Here is a 13,278-nt window from a genome sequence, read left to right on the forward strand (position 1 = left end):
GAATGGGTTTCAAAAAACACATCCTTTATTACAGGTACTCCAAAAGGTTCTCCTTTTGCTCCAATAACCTGTATAGTCACCGAGGATATTTTACATCCTTGGGGCAATTTTTGAACGGTAGATCTTTCTGCTCCCGAGTCCACTAGGAACTCAATTTCTTGTTGCTGGGGACCCACTTTTAGTTTTATCAAGGGCTCTGTCTTTTCTCGGGTTCCCAGCAAATAGAGCCCCTGACACCCCTAGTCTTTGAACATTTTCTCATTCATCATTCTCTTTCTGCAGTCCTTTTTAACATGCCCTTTTCCTCCACAATAAAAACAAACCACAGTTCCCCGTTCTCTCCCTCTTAAAGGTTCTCGGGTCTCCTGTCTTGTCTGGCGAGCTTCAAACCCTTTTCCAGGGGTTGACGTCCTTTGCCCTTCTCTGACTGCAGCTACCAACGTTCTGGCTTGTTTCTTATGTATTTCCTCCTCCCTGCGGACATACACTTTCTGGGCTTCCCTTAACAATTCATCCAAACCCCGATCCTGCCAATCCTCCATTTTCTCCAGCTTCTTTCTAATGTCCGTCCATGATTTAGCTACAAATTGGGTTTTTAACAAGGCTCGCCCTACCGGTGTACTAGGGTCCAGCCCTGAATACAGTTGGAGGTTCTTTCTCAATCTCTCTAACCATTCTGTAGGGGTTTCATCTTTCATTTGATGTTCACTAAAGGCTTTGTTTATATTCTGTCCCCTAGGGACAGATTCCCTTATCCCCTGGACAATTATGGTCTTCAGATCTTGCATATGGCCTCTGTCTATTTCGTTTTGGTTATTCCAATTAGGTCTCTGAAGAGGCCATTTAATATCTGCCGCAGGACCCTGCTGATGTTGTTGGTCCCAAATCCTCATCCCAGCTCTCCTGATCATTTCCCTTTCCTCTGCAGTGAACAATATGCCCAATATGGCCTGCAGTTCTTCCCAGGTATAAATGTTGGGTCCTAAGAACTGGTCTACCCATTCTGAAACTCCTAGGGGATCCTCTAACAAGTTTCCCATTTCTTTCTTAAATTCTCTAACGTCCCCAGAGTTCAGAGGGACAGAAACATATCCCATGCCAGGTTGCGCTCCCCCCATAGCAACTTCTCTAAGCGGATATAAGTTACTTTTATCCTCCCTCATCCTAGTCTGACTTTGAGTTACTCGTCTAGTTTCAGGAGAACCAGAGGGAGAATCTGTATTGAACAAGTCTGGCGCTGTTGGGGGCGGTGAAGGCTGTGGCGGTGATGCTGGTGGTACATAAGAGGGGGTGAGGTAGGGATTTCATCCTCGTTCCGGGGTTTTTTCCTACCCCCCTGTTTCTTCTTTCTCAAGGGATATAGATTTACTCTAGTCTCTGACCTTATCCATAAGTGTGCATATTCACTCTCCTCCAGGCTAAAGGGTTCCTTGGAATTAACATAAATATGTAAAGCCTGGCATATCCAATCTTCAAAGGACCCAAAACCAGGCCAATACAGGTGGTCACCTCTAATTTGTTTTCCACCTCAACTTCCATGCAATAATGTATCATTTTTGCTTTATCCTTACCCTGCCTAGAAGGGTAATCATCCCAATATTTAATCATTAATCCTAACGGACTGTCTGGCAGTATCTGGGGTAACCTAACCTTAGGCACCGACCCACCCATGGGATCAGAAGGCTTGCTTTTCTTCTGTCCCATCTTCCGGAGCGCCTTCACACACACACACAATCTTTTCCCCCTGTTCGTGGCCCAGTCCCTCGCGGGAGATGGGAACCGCACTACTAAGGGGTCCGCACTTGCTTCGTCCTCAAGTGGACGTCTCACACAGGCACACTCCGGGATACCCAACCCCAACCGAACGGATAACCGGCCTATACTTACTCACTCCTGAGTCTTCGTTCGGGTCTTCGTGCACAAAGTTTACGGGGTTGCTGGCTTTTATTTGTTTGCTGCCTTTTATTTGTTTGCTGCCAAATTTCGAGTTCGTCGGTAGAGGCTTTCGGTGTAAAAACCCTCAACAGGGGCCGCTTACTCAGCAGGGTGCCTCCTCCGTGAGGTTTACAGCCAAATTGCCTCTATCTGAGTCACGGCACCAAATTTGTTATAGATTGTGGCCCAATAATTGACAGGAACCAGTCCAATTAATCAAATTAGTTTATTAAGCAAGCGGCAGCAAACAAAACAGCACTGGGCGGCCGGGGGAGTCTTTGCTCCGCCAACGGCGCACACCCATTTCCCGAAAGTAGCTGATTATATACTCTTCTGGTTCCCGTATATGTGTCATTCCTGGTATATTCTGTGTCTGAGCAACGTGTTGCTAGGGGGTCGGTCTTATCCCGCCTCCTGGTGGTCATGAGGCTGAAGGCTCCTCATCTTCATCGGTGTCCTATGGGTGACCCTTTACAGCTTATCGCACAACTTAGCTCTTCCCTTTGAAGTGTTAAAGCACACCAGATGCCTGTGATTTAGGTATGTGAAGTGTCAAAACATTGTAATTTTTCACCAGCCTTTAAGAAAGCCTGATTTGATTAACAAACTGGATCTTATTTATTACATGAGAATATATGGGCATGTGCTGCTGATACAGCCTGAGCAAACCTCCGGAACATCTGTGTGTTGCACAGAACGTCATCAGGATTTGTAAGTCCATCTTTGTCATAGATCACCTCTCGCACAGCTATTTCTCTCAAATACGTGATGACTTTCTCAAGAGTGGGTGTTCTGTTTCGGCGCCATTCGATGTCACCCTTGTGGTGGTATCTCTCTCTCACAGCTGAAAGAAGTCAGTCCCATAGGGCGGTAGTTCCTGTCTTACTACTAAGTGCTCTATCAATACCAGCATCTCTGGCCAGGGATCCCAACTGCTTGGCTTCTCTCTCGTCCACGTTGTAGGTTTCAGCCCCATTATCAAAGCATCGGAGCAACCAAGGAAGAATTCCCTCACCATCAGTGCACATGAAGTCCTTTCGCAAGAGGCGCAGTTCCTTCATAGAGAAAGGCTGGACAAGGTCATCATTATCATCTGATTGAGAAGGGCCTGCTTCTTTATCTCTTTGAGAGGTACCTGCTCCATCACCTGATTTAGAATCATCTGCTTCCTCAATTTCACTCTCTATCGTTGCTTGAAGAAACTCTGGATGTCTCAAACAGAAGCGGGTAAAAAGGAAGGAGCGTTTCACCTTTGCTTTGCTCCTGGTCACAGGATTAACCAGCTTGATTTGAATGGGAGTGGACTTAATCTTTGCAGAAGCAGCTGTCTTTCATAGAATCATAGAACCATTCAGGTTGGAAAAGACCCTTGGGATCACCGAGTCCAACCATCATCCCTACTCTACAAAGTTCTCCCCTAAACCATATCCACCAACACCACATCCAAACAACCATAAACACATCCAGGGATGGTGACTCAACCTCCCTGGGCAGCCTATTCCAGTGTCCAACCACTCTTTCTGTGAAAAAAAAAATTCCTTATGTCTAGTCTAAACCTATCCTGTTTCAGCTCTTGTTCTATCGCTAATTACCTGTGAGAAGAGACTAGCACCAACCTTCTACAATGTCCTTTCAGGTAGTTGTAGAGACCGATGAGGTTTCCCCTCAGCCTCCTCTTCCTCAAACTAAACATTCCCAGCTCCTTCAAGCATTCTTCATAAGATTTATTCTCTAGGCCCTTCACCAGCTTCATTGCCCTCCTCTGTACTCACTCCAGCACCTCGATAACTCTCTTGAATTGAGGTGCCCAAAACTGAACACAGTACTCCAGATGTGGTCTCACCAATGCTGAGTACAGGGGGACAATCACCTCTCTACTTCTGGTCACACTATTTCTAATACAAGCCGGGATGCCATTGGCTTTCTTGGCCTGCTGGGCACACTGCTGGCTCATATTCAGCCACTTGTCAGTTAGAACCCCTAGGTCCTTTTCTGCCAGACAGCTTTCCAGCCACACTTCCCCAAGTCTGTAGTGTTGCATGGGGTTGTTGTGGCCCAAGTGCAGAAACTAGCACTTGGCCTTGTTGAAACCCATACCATTAACATTAGTCCAATGATCTATTCTATCCAAGTCTCTCTGTAGAGCCTCCCTATCCTCATGCAGATCAACACTCCCACCTAACTTGGTGTCATCTGCAAACTTACTGATGATACACTCTATGTCTTTATCAAGATCGTCAATAAAGATGTTAAACAGAAGTGGTCCCAACACTTAGCCCTGAGGAACACCACTTGTGACTGGCTGCCAGCTGGATTTGACTCCATTGACCACCATTCTTTGGGCCCAACTGTCCAGCCAGTGCTTGATCCAACAGATCGTGTACTCATCCAGGCCATGAGCAGCCAGGTTTTTTATGAGAGTTCTATGGGGAACTGTGTCAAATGCTTTTTGGAGGTCCAGTTAGACAATATCCACAGCCTTTCCCTCGTCCAATAGTTGGGTCATCAGGTCATAGAAGGAGATCAGGTTCATCAGGCAGGACCTGCCTTTCATAAACCCATGCTGACTGGGCCTGATCCCCTGGTTGTCCACTATATGGCTGCTAATGACACTCAAGATGATCTGCTCCATGACCTTCCCTGGTACCGAGGTCAGACTGACAGGTCTATAGTTTCCCAGATCCTCCTTTCTGCCTTTCTTATAGATGGGTGTTACATTTGCTATCCTCCAGTCCATTGGGACCTCCCCAGTTAGCCAGGACTTCAGGTAAATAATGGAAAGTGGCTTGGTCACGTCTGCCAACTCTTTCAACACCCTTGGGTGTAACCCATCTGGTCCCATAGACTTGTGTGTGTCTAAGTGGTGGAGTAGGTCTCTGACCACTTCCTCTTTAATTGTGATGACCTCATTCTGCACCCCCTCCCTGTCTCCTAGCTCATGTGGCTGTGTATCCATGGAACAACTAGTTCCACTGCTAAAGACTGAGGCAAAGTAGGTGTTGAGCACCTCAGCCTTTTCCTCATCCTTTGTTGCTAATATTCCCTCTGCATCCAATAAAGGATGGAGATTTTCCCTAATCCTCCTTTTGTTGTTAATGAACTTATAGAATCATTTTTTATTATCCCTAACAGCTGTAGCTAGGTTGAGCTCCAGCTGTGCTTTGGCTCTCCTGATTTTCACCCTGCATAGTTTCACTTCATCTTTATAGACTTCATGAGTGACCTGTCCCCTCTTCCAAAGGTCATAAACTCTCTTTTTGTTCTTAAGGTCTAACCAAAGGTCCCTATTTAGCCAGGCTGGTCTCCTACCCCACTTACTGGTTTTTCGGCACACGGGGACAGCCTGCTCCTGTACCTTTAAGACTTCTTTCTTGAAGTATGTCCAGCCTTCCTGGACTCCTTTATGCTTCAAGGCAGCCTCCCAAGGGACTTTGTCAATCAGTCTTCTGAACAGGTCAGTTTGCCCTCTGGAAGTCTAAGGTGGCAGTTTTACTAACTCCTCTCCTTGTTTCTCCAAGGATCAGAAACTCAATCATCTCATAATCACTGTGCCCTAGACTGCCTCCAACCTTTACTTACCCCACGAGATCTTCTCTGTTCACAAGAAGCAGGTCCAGAAGGGTACCTTCCATGGTCGGCTCACTTATCAGCTGTGTGAGGAAGTTATCCTCCACACATTCCAGGAACCTCTTTGATTGCTCCGTCTCTGCTGTTTTGTATTCCCAGCAGATGTCTGGGAGGTTAGTAGCAGCACTTGCAGAAGCAGCTTTTTTTGTAGCAGCACTAGTGGTGGCAGCAGCAGCAGTGGTGGTGGCAGCAGCATTGCCTGTGGGGGATTGACAGTGAGTGGAACAGCACCTCACCCTATGCATCCACAATACATTATAAACATTCATCAGAAACATCCTTACTGCAACAATGCTATTCAGATCAAGAGCTGGGAGATTCAGCTTGAGAGAAAATGGAGAGGTAAAATTGAACCTGCTACTGCCATTACCAATATGGACTGTTCCATTCACTTTAGGAACTGTACCATAACTGTATATATACAGTGCCCCCATAAACAACAGTATCATAATCCCTAGGATCACTAGGCTGGTAATTATACGGTTGATTATGGCTACAGTTCTGTCAATAAACCATAAAACAATCACAAGAGCAGCTACAGAGAGCAGTATGCCCTTGGTTGTATACCACATGTACAATTGCAGGTTTGGAAAAAGATCCAGTAGATTCATTGCAGCAAGTGTCTGTTCAGTTTTCAATCCAACAGCAGAGCTGTTGCCCATTGCTGTCTGAGGGATTCCTCCCATCAGAGATGGAATTTTGAACACTTCCAATTAATGAAAATGTGTAATCTGGGCTTAAAATCGAGCCCCACGTTGGGTGCCAATAAATTGTCACGGTTTGACTCAGGTCTGACAACAATGCTCTCGATCTCCTCCCCCTCCCACCCAGGTAGGGAAGGAGAGAGAGAAAAAGAGAGACTTGGCTGGATTAAAAACTAAACTACACAGCTTTAATTAAACACTAATGATAAAAGAAAATACATACAATTATATACAAATGTGTTCAGGTATGTGCAAGAGCCTCTCGCCTCCCCCCACCCCCAGCAACTCCCCCAGCACTCTCCTTAGCTGGGAACAGTCCCGAAGAATCCTGGACTGCTGCTGGAGAAAGTGGAGAGTGATGAGGGTCAGGAGAGCTCGAGCCTAAGGGTCGACAGTGATGGATGGACGGAGTCCTCCCTGGTATGCCGGCCATGGACAGAAGAAAAGGGAAGAAGAAGCAGGAAGGAAGTTGTCTTCTGTGATCTCTGACCTTCCTCTGAGCTTGCATAGATATATGGAATGGAATATCTCTGGCCAGTTTTGCTGTCTAATTCAGCCTCCTACGGGGGCGGTCATAGATCTCCCCGTAGTGTCTGAGCTGGCAGAGCAAAGATGTGACCTTGAAGACCCAGCAGTTACAAAAACATTCCTCTCTTATCAGCCTTCTAGTCCACTCTTCCCTACGGGAGGGTTGCAGATATGAGTCTTCTGCTCCCTTAGCACCTGAGGCTGTGAATTCAACAAGTAGAGCAAAGTGTCCTTGGCATCTCAGTAGTAATATAAACATTCCAGCATTATCAGTCCACTAGCAGGAAACTTTTGTGCTAGTTAAGAGAGCTCACTGAAGGAAAAAAATCAGTAAAAAGAAAGTTGGCTTCATCCTGGCTCAAACCAGGACAGGGGGCCTCACATTTATTTACCAGGAGGACCAAAACAACAACCCTTAACATTTTTTTATTGATACAGGAGCAGAAATATCAGTGATCACCCTAGAAAATGCTAAAAATCTCAACATACAGCCTACAAGGAAAAAGAATTAACTAACAGGATTTAATGGGGAAAGTGATTTAAGCTATACTGCTAAAGCTTCTCTGTGGCTAGCTAGGGAAAAAAGAATGACCACACATATTATTGCAATAGCAGATCACGACAAAAAAATCTTGGGATGCAATATCCTTAAAGGGAAAATTTGGCGATTACCTAACAGGAGTGTCTGGTCATTTGGATTGGCAAACTCAAAAAAAACCATGACTTCTGAAGAAAACTACGAAGTTAACCTTTTAAAGGCAGCTCCTGTCCTGCCCACATCTATGGTGGCTAATGTTTAACAGTATCCCATTCCTCCAGAAGCTAAAGAAGGAATAAATGAAGTCACCAAGGATCTAAAACAAAAGGGTATTATTTATGGAGTACATTCACTTTTTAATTCCCCTGTTTGGCCAGTCCGGAAACTGGAGGGTAGGTGGTGCCTAACAATAGACTATCAAGTGGCTCAATGGGCCACTCACAGCAGCTGTTCTGAATATAGCTACTCTCACTGCCGCACAGAGTAGATGTCAGTTTTAGATATCAAAGATATGTTTTTCATGGTTCCACTACAGGAAAAAGACAAACACAAATCTGCATTTACTTGGGAAGGAGTCCAGTATACTTTTAATTGTTTGCCACATGGATATAAACATTGACCAACAATTGCACATATGAATTGCTTGAACTCCTTTGACAGGTAAACATGCCAAAAGGGGTACAAGTTTATCAGTACACTGATGATATATTAATTGGCGGTGAAGAGAAAAATTCAGCAAGAGAAACAACACAAACAATATGCAAGAAGCTACAGGATAAAGGTCCCCTCCAGACCTCCCCCACCTTCCCAGGTGCCCCTACAGAACAGATACAGGGCTCTGGAGATAGAGCAGAAGGGAAATGAGGACGTTGATAAAGCCCCATCCAGGGAATTGCAGGGCCCACTACATGCCACAGAACCAAAAGCACATGGCAGATATTGCAAAAAGAAATGATGTGTACTTGTAATGGAAGACTCCCTGTTAAAGGGCACTGAAGCATCCATCTGCAGACCCGAAAGGGAATCATGTAAGGTGTGCTGCCTTTCCGGAGCTAAGGTTCATGATATAACTTCCTTTTTCAAGTAGTCAAGGAACCAACAAGGAGAGGTGCTGTGCTGGATCTTGTCCTCACCAACGAGGAAGGGCTGGTGAGGGACGTTAAGCTCAAGGACAGCCTAGGTTGTAGTGACCATGAAATGGTGGAGTTCAAAATCCTTAGGGCAGCAAGGAGGGCTCACAGTAAGCTTACTAACCTTGACTTCAGAAGGGCAGATTTCAGCCTCTTCAGGGATCTGCTCAACAGAGCATCTTGGGATAACATCCTGGAGGGAAGAGGGGCCCATGAAAGCTGGCTGATATTGAAAGATCACCTTCTCCAGGCCCAAGAGCGTTGCATCCCAACTAAGAGAAAGTCAGGTAGAAACTCCAGGAGGCCAGCGTGGATGAGTAAGCAAAACAACCAGGCAAACCAGAGTAGTGTAAAATGTGCCTCAGCTATCTCCTTTAATGAGAACCAAAAGTTCAGCCTCCTGAAGTGTATGTATACAAATACACGCAGTCTGTGAAATAAACAGGAGGAACTGGAGCTCTGTGCCCAGTCAGATAATTATGATATCACAGTGTGGAGAACGGCCCCATCGGTTTGCGACACATAGGAATAACTGAAACATGGTGGGATGATTCACATGACCAGAGGACTGTGATAGATGGCTATAGGCTGTTTCGTAAAGACAGGCAGGGGAGAAGAGGTGGAGGAATCACGCTTTATGTTAAGGAAAACCTTGAATGTGTAGAAGTCAACAATGGTAATTGTGGTAGCCCTATTCAATGTGTCTGGGTCAAAATCAGAGGGGTTGTCTCCAAGGGAGACCTTACAGTAGGCATCTGTTACCAACCACCAAACCAAGACAATGTGACCAATGAAGCTATATTCAGGTCGGTCAGGCAAGCTTTGCATCAACAAAACCTGGTCCCTATGGGAGACTTTAACTATCCAGACATTTGCTGGAAGAACAACACTGTGGCTCACCTGGCATCAATCAAGTTCCTGGAGTGTGTAGAAGACTGCTTCCTCACACAAATGTTGGATGTGCCAACCAGGAATAGGGCACAGCTAGACTTGCTGCTCACTAACCAAGAAAACCTGCTCTGTAATATGTAATATGGTTAGTGACAGACTTGGCTGTACTGACCACAATATTGTGGAGTTTGGGATACTGCTGAGCACGATGAAGGTTAATTCCAGGAAAAAGGTTTTAGATTTTTGAAGAGCAAACTTCAGCTCACTCAGGGCTCAGTTGGAAGGGATCGCGTGGGAAGCTTCCATGGAGGGTAAAGGGGCTAGTGAGTGCTGGGAGGTTTTCAAAAACACTCTCCTAGATAAACAAAACCAGTTCATCTCCTTTAAAGGCAAGAGAAGTAGGTGGAGCAAGAGACCCCCTTGGCTTAACTGTGAGCTTCTGGGTCTGCTCAGAACCAAAAGGGAAATGTTCCAGAGGTGGAAAAGTGGAACATTACCGGTTGAAAACTACAAGGGCATTGCCAGGGTATGCAGAGATGCAGTTAGGAAAGCAAAAGCTCAGCTTGAGCTGACATTGGCTAGAGATGTCAAAAACTTCAAGAAAGGGTTCTTCAGATGTGTTAACCGCAAGCAGAAACAGAGGAATAATATTGGCCCACTATTAAACAGGAGAGGTGAACTAGTCACCAATAATGCTGAAAAGGCAGAGGTCTTCAACACCTTCTTCACCTCTGTATTTACCAGTGCTGTTGGGTCCCAGGCCATAGGAACAAAAGTCCAGGTTGATGCAGACACTGACCTGCTGTCAGTGAAGGAAGTTAGTGTGTCGTCAACTCTTACAGGAGCTTGACCTGTACAAATTGATGGGCCCGGATGCCATCCACCCGAGGGTGTTGAGAGAGCTGGCTGATGTCATTGCAAAGCTGCTCTCCATAATCTTTGAGAGGTCGTGGAGATCGGATGTCCCTAAGGCTCAGAAGAGGTGTGGCCAGAAGCCGCGCAGGAGATTTAAACGGGGTAAGAGCAAACAATCAGTCAGTGAGGCAACGACAGCAGTGGCAGCAGCAGTGGCAGCAGCAATGACTGGGTTCGATCGCGCTGTGCAGTGGGGTTCCTGAGCTCAGGGACCCCCCCACTCACAGCCCAAGCTCCAGCAGGACCAGAAAGTCCGCGGCAGCCAATCAGGCACGGAAGAGGCATGGACAGGAGCCGCGTGGTAGATTTAAATGCCTCTAGGGAGCCTGGTGAACAGGAGCAGGCAAACGGGGGCGTGGCACATCTGTGAGGCGTGGCACGGCAGTTTGCATGGCAGTTTGCGCAGGCAGGGCGAGCCGCAGGGCACTGAGGAGCTGCAAACTAGGGAGGGGAGAGAAGAGCTGAGATTGGCAGTGAGAATCATTAGGCAGTTAGCAGTTAGGAGCTAGCAGCTAGCTAGTTGATTATCAGTTAATGAGGCAGTATATTTTCAGTCAGTTATATTTATTATATATTTCAGGCAGTGTGTGTATATACATATCATGGTGACCATGCGGTCAAAAGCCGTTGCTAGGAGGACTGTGGGGACCCAAACGGAACTCCCTCACAAACATGTAACTATCCAAGTGTCTGACTGCAGGGAGTGCCTGAGCCTGGCACTGGTACCGGAGGACAGCAGAGAAGATGCTTGTGTGCAGTGTGAGCAGGTGAATGATCTGCTCAATCAAGTGGCAGAACTGGAGGAGAAATTGGAAAGGTGGAGGAGTATCAGGGAGTGTGAGAGGGAGATAGACTGGTGGAGCCACACTCTAGGGCAAAGGCAGCAGACAGAAGCTCCTCAAGAAACTAAGGATCCACTCCCCTCCTGCCACAAAGCAGTAGGAGGAGAGCTAAGAGATGGGGGAGTGGAAGCAGGTCCCTGCTCAGGGAGGCAGGCAAACCCCCTCCCGCCCACCCTCACCTTACCAGTTGCCCTTGCACAACAGGTATGGGGCTCTGGAACTGGAGGGCCAGGCAAAGGAGGAAGTAGATAAAGGTCCATTCAGGGGGTTGCCTGGGGGGACTCAGCCAGCCCCACACATTAAGACTGCTTACGTTAGGAAAAAAAGGAGAGTAGTTGTTGTAGGAGATTCCCTTCTGAGGGGAACAGAGGGCCCAGTACGCTGACCAGACCCATCCCACAGGGAAGTCTGCTGCCTCCCTGGGGCCTGGGTCAGAGATGTTACCAAGAAACTCCCTAGTCTGGTACGGCCCTCTGATTATTATCCATTATTGGTCATACAGGTTGGAAGTGATGAGGTTGAGGACAGAAGCACCAAAGCAATTAAAAAGGACTTCAAGGCACTGGGGCGATTGGTTGAAGGATCGGGAGCACAGGTAGTGTTTTCCTCAATACCTTCTGTGGCAGGGAAGACTACACTGAACACTGAGAGGAATAGGAAAACACAGCTGCTTAACATGTGGCTTAGGGGCTGGTGCCACAAGCAGAATTTTGATTTCCTCGATCGTGGGGATATTTACATGGCACCAGGCCTGCCAGGGACAGACAGAGTTCAGCTGTCTCAAAAAGGGAGAATGATTCTCATGTGGGAATTGGCGGGGCTCATTGATAGGGCTTTAAACTGGGTTGGAAGGGGGTGGGGGATAAAGCCAGGCTTACTTGAGATGAGCCTAAGGGTGGTGTGCCCATGTCAGGGATGAAATCAATAACCCAGCTCAAGTGCATTTACACCAATGCACGCAGCATGAGAAATAAACAGGAGGAGCTGGAAGCCCTTGTGCGGCAAGGTAAATATGATCTAATTGCCATCACAGAAACATGGTGGGATGGAACTCAGGACTGGAACACTTCAGTAGACGGTTATAAGCTCTTCAGAGGGGATAGGCAAGGAAAGAGAGGAGGTGGGGTGGCTCTATACATTAGGGAGTGCTTTGATTGTATAGAGCTCAATAATAGTGATGACAATGTGGAGTATTTGTGGGTAAAGATGAGGGGGAAGGCAAATAAGGCAGATATCCTCTTGGGAGTCTGCTACAGACCACCCAACCAGGATGAGGAAGCAGACAAAACACTTTTCAGGTGGCTGGCAGAAGTCTCAAAATCGCCAGCCCTAGTTCTGGTGGGGGACTTTACCCTACCGTACATCTGCTGGAACAATAACTCAGCCACAAGCAGGCAGGCTAGAAGGTTCCTCGAGTGTATGGAAGATAACTTCCTAACACAGCTGGTAAGTGACCCTACCAGGGGAGGTGCTTTTCTGGACCCGCTGTTCACTAACAGGGAAGGAGTGGTGGGGGATGTGGAGGTCGGAGGCTGTCTTGGGCTTAGCGACCATGAAATGGTTAAATTCTGGATACTTGGTGAAATAAGGAGAAGGGTCACCAAAACTTCCACTATGGACTTCCAGAGGGCAGACTTCAGCCTGTTTAGAACACTGGTAAAGAGAGTCCCTTGGAAGTGAGTTCTGAGGGGCAAAGGGGTTCAGGAAGGCTGGATGCTCTTCAAGAAGGAAGTCTTGAAAGCGCAGGAGCAGGCTGTCCCTGCGTGTCGTAAAACAAACTCTTGGGGAAGATGACCAGCCTGGCTGAACAGGGAGCTTTTGCTGGGACTCAGGGAGAAAAAGAGGGTCTACCACCTTTGGAAGGAAGGACAGGCAACTCAAGATGAGTACAGGGAGCTCGTGAGGACATACAGAGAGAAAATTAGAAAGGCAAAAGCCCAGCTGGAGCTCGATTTGGCCACTACCATAAAGGACAATAAAAAAAGCTTTTACAAATACATTAACAGCAAAAAGAGAACCAGGGAGAATCCCCATTCCCTCATTGGATGAGGGTGAGAACAGGGCAACCAGGGATGAAGAAAAGGCTGAGCTACTTAATGCCTTCTTTGCTTCCATCTTTAATAGTCAGACCAGCTGCCCTCAGGGTATTTGACCTCCTGAGCTGGAAT

The sequence above is a fragment of the Apus apus genome, chromosome W (assembly GCF_020740795.1).
Source record: "Apus apus isolate bApuApu2 chromosome W, bApuApu2.pri.cur, whole genome shotgun sequence".
In the NCBI taxonomy this organism is placed as follows: Eukaryota; Metazoa; Chordata; class Aves; order Apodiformes; family Apodidae; genus Apus; species Apus apus.